The sequence below is a fragment of the Haliotis rubra genome, unplaced genomic scaffold, assembly GCF_003918875.1.
Source record: "Haliotis rubra isolate DU_JTF1 unplaced genomic scaffold, ASM391887v1 Scf573, whole genome shotgun sequence".
In the NCBI taxonomy this organism is placed as follows: domain Eukaryota; kingdom Metazoa; phylum Mollusca; class Gastropoda; order Lepetellida; family Haliotidae; genus Haliotis; species Haliotis rubra.
In genome coordinates, this window is record NW_025767272.1 from 608,550 (window position 1) to 620,249 (window position 11,700).

At 43.9% G+C, this 11,700-nt stretch overlaps 1 long non-coding RNA gene across 1 annotated transcript in view; it reads left to right on the top strand.

The window, feature by feature from the left end:
* LOC124254510 overlaps positions 1-11,700 on the top strand; it is a 68,333-nt gene that overhangs the window by 44,888 nt on the left and 11,745 nt on the right. The window lies entirely within an intron of this gene.

Below are 11,700 nucleotides of genomic sequence, written 5' to 3' on the forward strand. Positions count from 1 at the left end.
AGCAGGACGAAATACTGGTGTTGCATAGGAGTAAAGAGTCGCCCCTTAGAGGTGGGGCGATGGTGGCAAAACGTTGGCAGGCGCAGGCAAACCAGTTCGAGTCTTGGTAGTGGCTCAGAGGCGACTTGGCAGTAAGCAAGCGCAAATGGTGGTGGATTTCTCCTGGAAGCATGACGAAATGCTGGTGTTGCATAGGAGTGAAGGGTCGCCCCTTAGAGGAGAGGCAATGGTGGCGAACCGTTGGCTGGCACAGGCAAACCAGTTCGAGTCTCGGTAGTGGCTCAGAGGCGACTTGGCAGTAAGCAAGCGAAAGCGGTGGTGGTTTTCTGCTGGAGGCAGGACGAAATGCTGGTGCTGCATGGGCGTTGAGGGGCGACCCTTAGAGGAGAGAGGATGGCGGCGAAACGGTCGCTGGCGCAGGCAAACCAGTTCGAGTCTTGGTAGTGGCTCAGAGGCGACTTGGCAGTAAGCAAGCGCAAACGGTGGTGGATTTCTGTTGGAGGCAGGACGAAATACTGGTGTTGCATAGGAGTGAAAGGTCGCCCCTTAGAGGAGGGGCGATGGTGGCGAAACGTTGGCTGGCGCAGGCAAACCAGTTCGAGTCTTGATAGTGGCTCAGAGGCGACTTGGCAGTAAGCAAGCGCAAACGGTGGTGGTTTCTGCTGGAGGCAGGACGAAATGCTGGTTTTGCATGGGATTTGAGGGGCAACCCTTAGAGGAGAGAGGATGGCGGTGAAACGGTAGCTGGCACAGGCAAACCAGTTCGAGTCTCGGCAGTGGCTCAGAGGCGACTTGGCAGTAAGCAAGCGCAAACGGTGGTGGTTTCTGCTGGAGGCAGGACGAAATGCTGGTTTTGCATGGGAGTTGAGGGGCAACCCTTAGAGGAGAGAGGATGGCGGTGAAACGGTAGCTGGCACAGGCAAACCAGTTCGAGTCTCGGCAGTCGCTCAGAGGCGACTTGGCAGTAAGCAAGCGCAAACGGTGGTGGATTTCTCTTAGAAGCAGGACGAAATACTGGTGTTGCATAGGAGTAAAGAGTCGCCCCTTAGAGGTGGGGCAATGGTGGCGAAACGTTGGCAGGCGCAGGCAAACCAGTTCGAGTCTTGGTAGTGGCTCAGAGGCGACTTAGCAGTAAGCAAATGCAAACTGTGGTGGATTTCTCTTAGAAGCAGGACGAAATACTGGTGTTGCATAGGAGTAAAGGGTCGCCCCTAAGAGGAGGAGTGATGGTGACGAAACGTTGGCTGGTGCAGGCAAACCAGTTTGAGTTTTGGTAGTGGCTCAGAGGCGACTTGGCAGTAAGCAAGCGCAAACGGTGTGCTTTCTCCTGGAAGCAGGACGAAATGCTGGTGTTGCATAGGAGTGAAGGGTCGCCCCTTAGAGGAGACACGATGGTGGCGAAACGTTGGCTGGCGAAGGCAAACCAGTTCGAGTCTTGGTAGTGGCTCAGAGGCGACTTGGCAGTAAGCAAGCGCAAACGGTGGTGGTTTTCTGCTGGAGACAGGACGAAATGCTGGTTTTGCATGGGAGTTGAGGGGCGACCCTTAGAGGAGAGAGGATGGCGGCGAAACGGTAGCTGGCGCAGGCAAACCTGTTCGAGTCTCGGCAGTGGCTCAGAGGCGACTTGGCAGTAAGCAAGCACAAACGGTGGTGGTTTCTGCTGGAAGCAGGACGAAATGCTGGTGTTGCATAGGAGTGAAGGGGCGCCCCGTAGAGAAGGAGCGATGGTGGCTAAACGTTGGCTGGCGCAGGCAAACCAGTTCGAGTCTTGGTAATGGCTCAGAGGCGACTTGGCAGTAAGCAAGCGCGAACGGTGGTGGTTTTCTGTTGGAGGCAGGACGAAATGCTGGTGTTGCATAGGAGTGTATGGTCACCCCTTAGAGGTGGAGCGATGGTGGCGAAACTTTGGTTGGCGCAGGCAAACCAGTTCGAGTCTTGGTAGTGGCTCAGAGGCGACTTGGCAGTAAGCCAGCGCTAACGGTGGTGGTTTTCTGCTGGAGGCAGGACGAAATACTGGTGTTGCATAGGAGTGAAGGGGCGACCCTTAAAGGAAATGCGATGGTGGGAAAACGGTAGCTGGCGCACCCAAACCAGTTCGAGTCTCGGCAGTGGCTCAGAGGCGACTTGGCGGTAACTGTGCATGATTTGCCGTCTCAAATCTTTGCAATTCCCTAAGGTGTGGCATATGGGAAAGGAGAGGTATATTGCTGTAGTGTCTACAGCTATGTATGTGAGGCACCCAATGGATGGGTAGACGCGAGGGCATTTCATGCCAGACGGACATTGACGTTTTTTTCTGACGTTTGTTATGCATGTTGATGTAAATTGTAGTATTTGTTGTTCATCACGTGTAGCAGCTCCACTGCCATTATCAACAGTACCTGAAGAAATCACAGAGATCTGATCCACCACGACGACCTTCCTACGTAGACTCAACTGTGCCTTCACAGCAATCGGACTTTGAAATCAAAGTTGTATCCTTCCAGGTTTTATGTTTCGGATTATATATATTTGTGCTGACATGTTTGAATTATCTGTCCATTATGCAATTGTTAGGGTATTGAATTCGTGAGCTATTGTTATCCATGTGGGTATATGACTGTGATACACAAATGCTTCGTCATTATCATGTTCGTCATACAAATGGGGAATGCAAAAATAAAAGTACAAGTTAACACCGTCTCTCTCTAAACAAACACTAACCACAAACCGATATAACATAAAACTAGCGTGAAAAGTCAATAAGTCCTTCTCTCTCTAATCTAAAACGCTAACCCAAAACCGAAAAAAACATAAATTAAAACTAAAAGCCTACGTACGGCCTTCTCCTTAAGCTGAATCACTAGACCCATACCGCAATAACATAAACTTAAAACAAAGAAGGTTAAAACGTAAAATAAACAATAACAACACCAAACAAAGAACTAATAATATCCGTAAATTAAAGGGGAAAAAACATCGAGGTAAAGTCGGGCATGTGAAACTGAAATATAATCCTTGGCTCAAGTGATTTTCTACACTTGGATCAAGTTCTATGAATTGAGTCGGTCGGTCGGCCGAGGCATTGATAGTATTGTTTCCAGGTGAGGGGCACATGCTTTCAATGTCTACGAACTAGCCCGAATATTTGTCTTCAATTCCACCTGGTGTGATGGCGAACTGAATTTTGCTATGTTTGCACTTCGTTTGATGTTGTCTGGAAGGATGAATAAAATGTTTTCATTGCTGCGCTTAGCCGTGGTATTGTCTTTAATTCCACCTGGTGTAATGGCGAACTGAATTTTGCTATGTTTGCACTTCGTTTGATGTTGTCTGGAAAGATGAATTAAACGTTTTCATTGCTGCGTTTAGCCTTGGTATTGTCTTTATTTCCATGTGAAGAGAAAACGGAGACACGCTTTTTGTGATATTTAATTCTTATTGTTTGTTACTAAAGGTCACCTTCACACAATTACATTCCTAAAGTAGCTTCAAAGTGAGTTCTTACTCACAACATTGTCTTCAAATGAGCCTTGATTGGTGACACGTTTGCAGAGGCACTTGTTTGGGTGGGGCACACAAGCTTTGCTCTGATGTTTTGATTGTAATGCCTAATCCGAGAGTTTCTGAGTGAGACATGGAAGCCAACCAAGTGGCGGGAATTACGACTGAAAGCGCCAATCGTTGATTGGTTGTTTAATCGCATAAGTGAATGGGATGAGTGAGTCGTGTCAGGTTTAAGCTACCAACCGGCCTGAATCCATGAATGATTGACTCTGTGACCTCAATGCAGAGCTTAATACAAACACTTTTCAATCGCTCGGGCTATATATACCTAGCAGTCAGATACAACCATCACGGCACTTGTGCTAACATTGTTTGACACAACTCATTGTTGAAGACTTCATTCAAGCCATGGCCAACACACTTTTTAAAGGTCCTGTTTCAAAGCCAGTCCACTTTGCCATCCTGGGACATAGCTTCATGCGGCGACTTGATCAAGTCTGTCCCCCTCCACGTGGCATCATCACTTCCGTGCGTGGGATCGGAGGGGCGACTGTCGCTCGGATGAAAGCAGTAGTGGATGCCCTTGATGCAGGTTTTCAGGGCATTGTTTTCTTTCAAGTGGGAGAGAACGACGTGTCGGCGTCAACTGATCCTCAGAACCTGGTTGAGGACTTGCTGGATCTTCTGGACTACCTTCGGTGGAAACGGCCGGGCTCCAGAGCAGTGATAGGAAGTCTGTTCCCGAGGGTAAAACCAAGGAACATGACGGTCTCTGCCTACAAGTGGAAGGTGGAGGAGGCGAACCGGGGCTTGAAGAGGATGTTGCGACGCCGTCTGGATGCCATTTTTTTGGACCACAGACAGCACATGAGGAAGGGACCTGCACTGTTAGGCAAGGATGGCGTCCACTTGACGTCAAAAGCCAATGCCCAGTTCTGGCTTTCCATTCGTAAGTGTATGTGTAGGAACGCCCATGCCCTGTCCGGTAGATCATCATTTAATCGTAATTCCCAAACTCGTTTGGGCCCATTGTGTTTATATACAGCAGTGGCAAAAGGGTTCCACGTGTGAGACAATCAGCGCAAACGGGACGCACAGATCAGACCTGGGTGTTCAGTCAAATCTGAGCTGTTGTGACAACCGTCACACGCAGGGGGCTTAGCTTGGGATGGCTTTAAGGGTGGAAAAACGTGACGACATCCGCACGTGTCGCACATGACGTGAAAGCTAAGACACGGGGCTTTCGATCCATAGTAACAACAAAACCCTGTGGTCGATGTACGAAACATAACAAGCACCTGCAGCGTGAAATACTGCCGTAAATCGGGTCACATCGGGCTTAAAAGCGCCCCGGCTTCGAACGCGTTAAAGACAGGTCACTTCTGATGATACTACCAGCTTCACGTCGATGTGCATCATGTCAATGGGTTGTGTATATTTGCCGTCCACGCGACGTATAAAAGATGCTCGCCAAGCAAGGCTCTTTTCTTGGTAAAAAGACATGTCTATCTCAGATGGCCAAATGGACGTGGACGTCCAACCAGGTGCCCCACGTCGACCCCGTGACGATCCCAGGTGCTTCATGCACGTGGCAACATTTTCATATATGATATGCGTGCATATGTTTCTTTCTCCAGGTGCGAGACGATTAGTGCAAGCGGGATGCAGAGATCAAACCCCTTTTGATAATAAATCTGAGCTGTTTTGGCTGCCGTCACACGCACGGGGCTTAGCTTCGGGGGGCTTTAAGGGTGGGAAAACGTGACGACATCCGCACGTGTCGCACATGACGTGAAAGCTAAGACACGGGGCTTTCGATCCATAGTAACAACAAAACCCTGTGGTCGATGTACGAAACATAACAAGCATCTGCAGCGTGAAATACTGCCGTAAATCGGGTCACATCGGGCTTAAAAGCGCCCCGGCTTCGAACGCGTTCAAGACGGGTCACTTCTGATGATAACACCAGTTGGCCATTGGAAGAAGCTTCACGTCGATGTGCAACATGTCAATGGATTGTGTATAGTCGTCGTCCACGCGACGTTTAAACAACAACACCCACCTGGCCCCTGATATAGGGCTCCCACACCTGGTAGTTAGTCATAACGCTGATGAAGTCAATGAGAGTGTATGTGTATTGACATCATGACGTTACAACTTATTACAACTAAATGCATTTTCCACAGGAAAAGATTCTGCTAACACTTGATATTTGCACTGTGTTCTAATATGCGGCTTTCGATTTTACTGTGTCCTGAAAAACGTTCATACAGTAATAAATATACGGGACAAAACAATTTCAATGTTCATAAAAATCTCTGCTTCCATCACGATTCCGGTCATATCACATTCACGTATTCATGAATGACCATGGAAAAGAGTGAGTGAGTGAGTGAGTTTATATTTAACGTCACATCGGCAATATTTCAGCCATATCGTGACTATCCATGGAAAAAAGATGGAAGCAGGTGTTCTGGGGAAGATTTACATATCCTGCCCAGACTGTGGTATATGTCACGTGTCAATCGTTAACCTGAAATGGCACAGGGTGATTGTCTTCAGTTCAGAATATTACTTGCATCTCACCTTCAAAATCAATTCACGATGAATAATTAATGATTAGTTTCCTTCCGTGTTGATCGATATGTTTAATCAAAACTAGTACAAGCAGTCACCTACAATTGCACACAACGTAAATGTGAGATAATCTTGAACAAGACGTTTAACCCCATTGTAGCACAACATTGTGATTTCATTTTTCCCGTTGCGTGTCCCAAGGTGTGATTGTGTGAAGCATGTTAGACACTGCTGTCCGCATTATTCCTGCAAAATGCTCGCTGATGTACTCCAGAACAAATGTGTCTGTACGTAAGCCGACTCAACTACATTTTTACCAGTTTAAGTATAGATCGGTGACGTCAGATTACAGAGAGACAGCCAGATCTGACAGCATGCATCACATACATCAGGATAGGGGACTGCTCGTTAATTACTATGTGAATATCCGGGTGATGAGACATTAAACGATTTTGTATTGTGCGTAAAACGCCAATATTTTCAAATGCATTTTCAGAAAATACCCCCAACAGCTCCTCATGGAAAACGGAACCCCAAAGAAAAAGTTTATAGACCACAGATCCTTTATTTACCATATCAAGTCACATCAATATACCATGATCGTTATCATTGTATCTATGGTACTTTGATGTATATGATAATCAGTTACATTTACTCTAGTGTTAACAATGCATGCCTGGAAATTGTTTTATAAGAGATTATTGGTTCTTTATACAGAACAAACTTTATGGAAACCAAGTTCTTTTTATTCGTGAGTGCGACGTTTCACTCACGAATAAAAAGAAGTTGTTATCCATAAAGTTTGGTCTATATTGTATATATTGTATAAAATGCCACTCAAAGAAGTTGTTGGTTCTTGATCGTACTTTGATTTCATCAACTATACCAAAAATATAGTACCTGTGAGAATACCCGGCATTGTGAATAAAAGAGTAAATGTGACAAATTTATACCACAGTCCAGAAAAGGAAGAGACTTAGTTACCTACCGGAGCTTTACTTTGCAGTAGATACAGGCATTTGTAATATCGATAACGGGCATACTGAACAAACAGTTGTTACGGCTGACGAATGTTACACTGTTCATCATGGTGCATTAAGAGCGCAGAGTCAGGCTGATGTAGGGACGTAATCATTTCAAACACTTTTCAATTATATAATCGACGAATCATTCATTACCCAAAACGGTACTGTGTGGACTGATGTTACAACAATACAAAAGAGTTCGACCTTCACCAGTAGAAAACATGTAACCTTTAGGGTAGCGTGAAAGTCACTCTCCTCCTTCAACAAATTAAATGTCACGTTTGAAATAAGACCGCATTTGCCAATTTCTGCTGTCCCCCGCCGTAATATTGCTGGAATATTGCTAAACGCGGCGTAAAACCCAACTCACTCACTCACTAAGACAGCATTTCACAGGAACGCTACATTAATAGGAATACTGACATTTATGAAACACTATTGTACTGTACATTCCAGACCTGTGGAAGCCGGTTCGCATGACCACATGAATAGATGGAGGAGATAATGCATTACCCGAGTGCCCATCCATCTTTCGACCCGTGAAGATCCGGGGTAGAATAGGTCTTCAGCAACCCATGCTTGCCATAACAGGCGACTATGCTTGTCGTTAGAGGCGACTAACGGGATCGGGTGTTCAGGCACGCTGACTTGGTTGACACATGTAATTGGTTTCTAGTTGCGCAGATCGATGCTAATGCTGTTGATCACTGGATTGTCTGGTCCAGACTCGATTACTTACAGACCGCCGCCATATAGCTGGAATATTGCTGAGTGCGGCGTAAAACTAAACTCACTCACTCACACCATCCATCTTTCACGCATTTAAATGCAATCGTCTATAAAACTCTCGGTTTAAGAATATCATGGTTATTACGGATGCACTGGTTTAATTCCAACTATCAACTCAAGTGTGGTTATTTTCACTGAACACTGTATACATAGAAATTATGCTTTATACATGGGAACAGTGACGAGGTAGGGTATTGTCTTATTGTTTTATGTACCGTGCATGTGGGAGGTAGACACACTGATCCCTGTTTATTGCTGGTTTTGTGCGTTTGATGAAGATAGCTTCAATCAACTTGCGTTTCCGCCAGTCACTGATGTTTTTTGCGAGGACTTCAGTTTCCCAGTCAATTTCATGATCGGGATTATTCATAATGTGTTCGGAAACTGCAGATTTCAGATCTGATTTGTCTACTGAAGTTTTGTGTTCTTTCACACGTGTAGCTACTGGTCTGCCTGTCTCACCAATGTAAATGTCACCACAGTCACATTTCAGTTTATACACACAGCCTTTAGGGTTGGATATACCCTGATTGCACCCCTTACCATTTGCACGTAGCAAAGTTTTAAGGGTTTTGCCAGACGAGAAAGTGGTGTCAATGCTGTCCATTTTCTTTAGGAGTCTGCTGACTTGGTGGCTGATGGGCCCAATATACGGGATGTTGATGCGGATGGGAGATGGTTCAGGTTTCGGAGGAGGCTGAACTTGATCTTGTAGTGTTTTCGTCATAGCATTGTGACGTCATAAGCAGTGTGACGTCACGGCCAGAGTTAATAGTTACTGTTCAGTTTTACCTGATGATGGGGCTTGAACAAGCCCTGAAACGTTGTACTCGAGAACAAAAAGAAGATGTAACCCAGAAAAAAATATCTATGTTCATCAAATATCATCTTCTAAAATGCCAATCAAGCATATACATAACAGTTAACAAAAGCGAGTCAATTGTATGATTTCGACCATATCATAAGCATGCGTTTATGAACCACAATCAAATAATTATACCAGCTGTTCCAGCCAACACTGCCTCATCGGTGGAACTTGTCATAAAAGCATACAAAGGCTAGTCAATTGTCCAATTGTCCGAAGAAAATCGGGAATGTATGGTACAAGTCAAATTGGGAATTGCATGGGGCAGTATTTTTGTCTCTGATGCGTCCAAGTTTGAAATGTTTCCTCCACATGTCTTTCATAAACGTGAGGGCATGATGGCTGACTGATGGTTCGTCCATCCGTTAATCTGGATAATATTGTGGGTTTCAGATTAGAGCGAACCACAGTGTGGGCGTGAATGCCCGTGAATGACAAAGAGCGCTTGTGTCAACCTACCGAAAATGTATCCGCTTCAACACAAGGATCTATCGCTGAAACTACATTAGAGGAATAAATCCTAAAACACGAGAGTTTGAAACAGAAAATAAAACTGATCTATCATTTGATATAATGATATTTTGTAGGGGCACGTTAAATCTGCTTTACAAATCAACATTTTTAATTTCTCTGACTTCAACCATGGTACATGATTTCTAATTTATTGTGAATAATGACGTTTATTTGCGTTGGGTTTCTTTGATGAACGTAAATGTGACAAAACCCTTCCTACGAGGTCTTGCAATTTCCTACATAAAGAATTATTTAAAGACTGATGTATTCATCACCAAAGCATATAGCATGACAACTTAGTTAGGTCTTCGAATAATGGCATTTGGAAGTGATGCACATAAGGAAGATAATTGTATGGATGTGTACTTCTTTATTATGAGGATCATAACGTTTTGGAGCATATCCTTACACCTTCATCGGGTGAATGCCTCATAGCATTAATCCACCTGATAAATGAGTAAATACATACTCCGAAACGGAAATATCACCAGAAATATTTCTAGGTTCAGAGAAACGACTTGGAACTCAGCCAAGTGGGAATTCCGGTTTAAGGAATGGGGTCACTTCACTCATATGTGATGTGAGAGGTAGTAGTGTATTTCAGTCAGTCAAATGATAAATAAGGAAATGTTCATGTATAATGCAGTTAGCAACTGCAAGTGTGGTGTTGGGATGAGGTGCTCGCCTATAATAAACAAAAAAACAAAACGCTTTTCATATTCATAAGCATCCTAAGCTAAAATCACAAAAATAATTAGATTCCAACTATATCGTGCTCAGGATTTTATGAATCACAGTCAAATAGTGATACTACCTGTTTACAAAATGTTGAGCCTATTCTGCAGGTCACAAACACAAACAGAACCAAGTCAATTAACTTCAATCCAAAAGTTGCCCAATTTGTATACAATAATCCTGAAACCCGGTCAACGGAATAAGTAGGTATATATCTATTAAATTTATGAATTTGGTAATATCGTTTCCATGTAACGATAAACAACATCGCATCGTCCGAAACATGAAATATGCACTCACGCCACATTCTTCAGCCAATGAGCAACGCCTATGATAATTTGGGGTTTCCCCTTGAACGTTATTTTTAGCTCTTACGCAATCGTTGTTCTTTCTTCAACTTTCTACTAAAAGACATTTTCACATCCATTTATAACATCTTTATATATACATTGGTGTTACCAAGCGTGAATGATATAATCAATATACATTCAGTATACTTGTGATGAAAAATCACCTCATTGAAACAAAAAGCTCTTTAGCCTGACATTTATTGTAATCTTCATGCTAATAATGTGCGATACGCTCACAAATCGTGACTCCATTGTGCACTATAACCCGTCCTGGGCCGTGACCTTGACACACAACTATACAACGCTTATCCAATGCAGTGTTTGTTTAGCAGGCTACGTGTTGTCCGTACAATGAAGATATTCTCTGCAGACTTGCGGAGAAAGATTTCAGAAGATATTCAGTTAGAGTGTACGTGGGTCACATGGTACTTCAGGTCTACCAGTCACAAAGAATGACTCGATAACTACCTTTTAGCATTTCAGCTGCGAGATCTCTTGAATACAATGTTGTACCCGTGTGCAGGTTATTATACATTTAAGAAATTGTGTGAATCAGATCACTTTTATAGTACATTAGTCTGAAAGCATTTGACAAAACAAGAGGAACTCAGGGTAAGCTCCACTTTCTATTCCAGGTCCAGACTACGATTAAATTCACAAATATGTGCTCAAATCAAAACTTTGACTCAATAAAGGATGGTTATAAAGAAATAAATTCTGGTTCTGTTCAAAATCTATTGCATGAACAATCCACATGTAATCTTGTTCTACGTTGATAACAGTAAGTATATCTCTTAGTTAGAAACTCGTGACGAACGTAAGCATTGGTTTAGTGTTGAGAACTCAGGCATTCTATATGCACAGGTTTCAGGACGTGAGTCTGGTTTGCAGCCAGTGAGGACTGGTGTTGATTCTGGAATTCCACTTTCCAAGAGCAGGGGAATTTATTTCCAGCTCGACGGCTTATGGTGTAAGATAGAATAACAAATCACTGCAGCTCATTGTGTACGTCATTTGGTTATTATGTGACCGAGATATACCCACAGACAACACATGCTTGCTGTTCATTGCTCTGATTTGACGTAGGTCAGGGGTTAAATCGGGGATGGGGAAAGAGATGTGGAGGTTGTCGCTTATAGTTATGTTTGCCTGCCGAGCAACTCTGCCTAAGACTGCCTAGCAACTCAACTTTTAGTCTATTTTTAGCTCTTACGTACCCCAGTGACTGAAATCGTGACTGTCCCCCCAAGACAACTATGGTAATAAAACGTGTTCGTGAATTGGTCATACTAGTATATTCATTTCAGTAGTGTGGAATCGTGCACACCCATTCTAAGGACGTAGAATGTTAAATTATCCA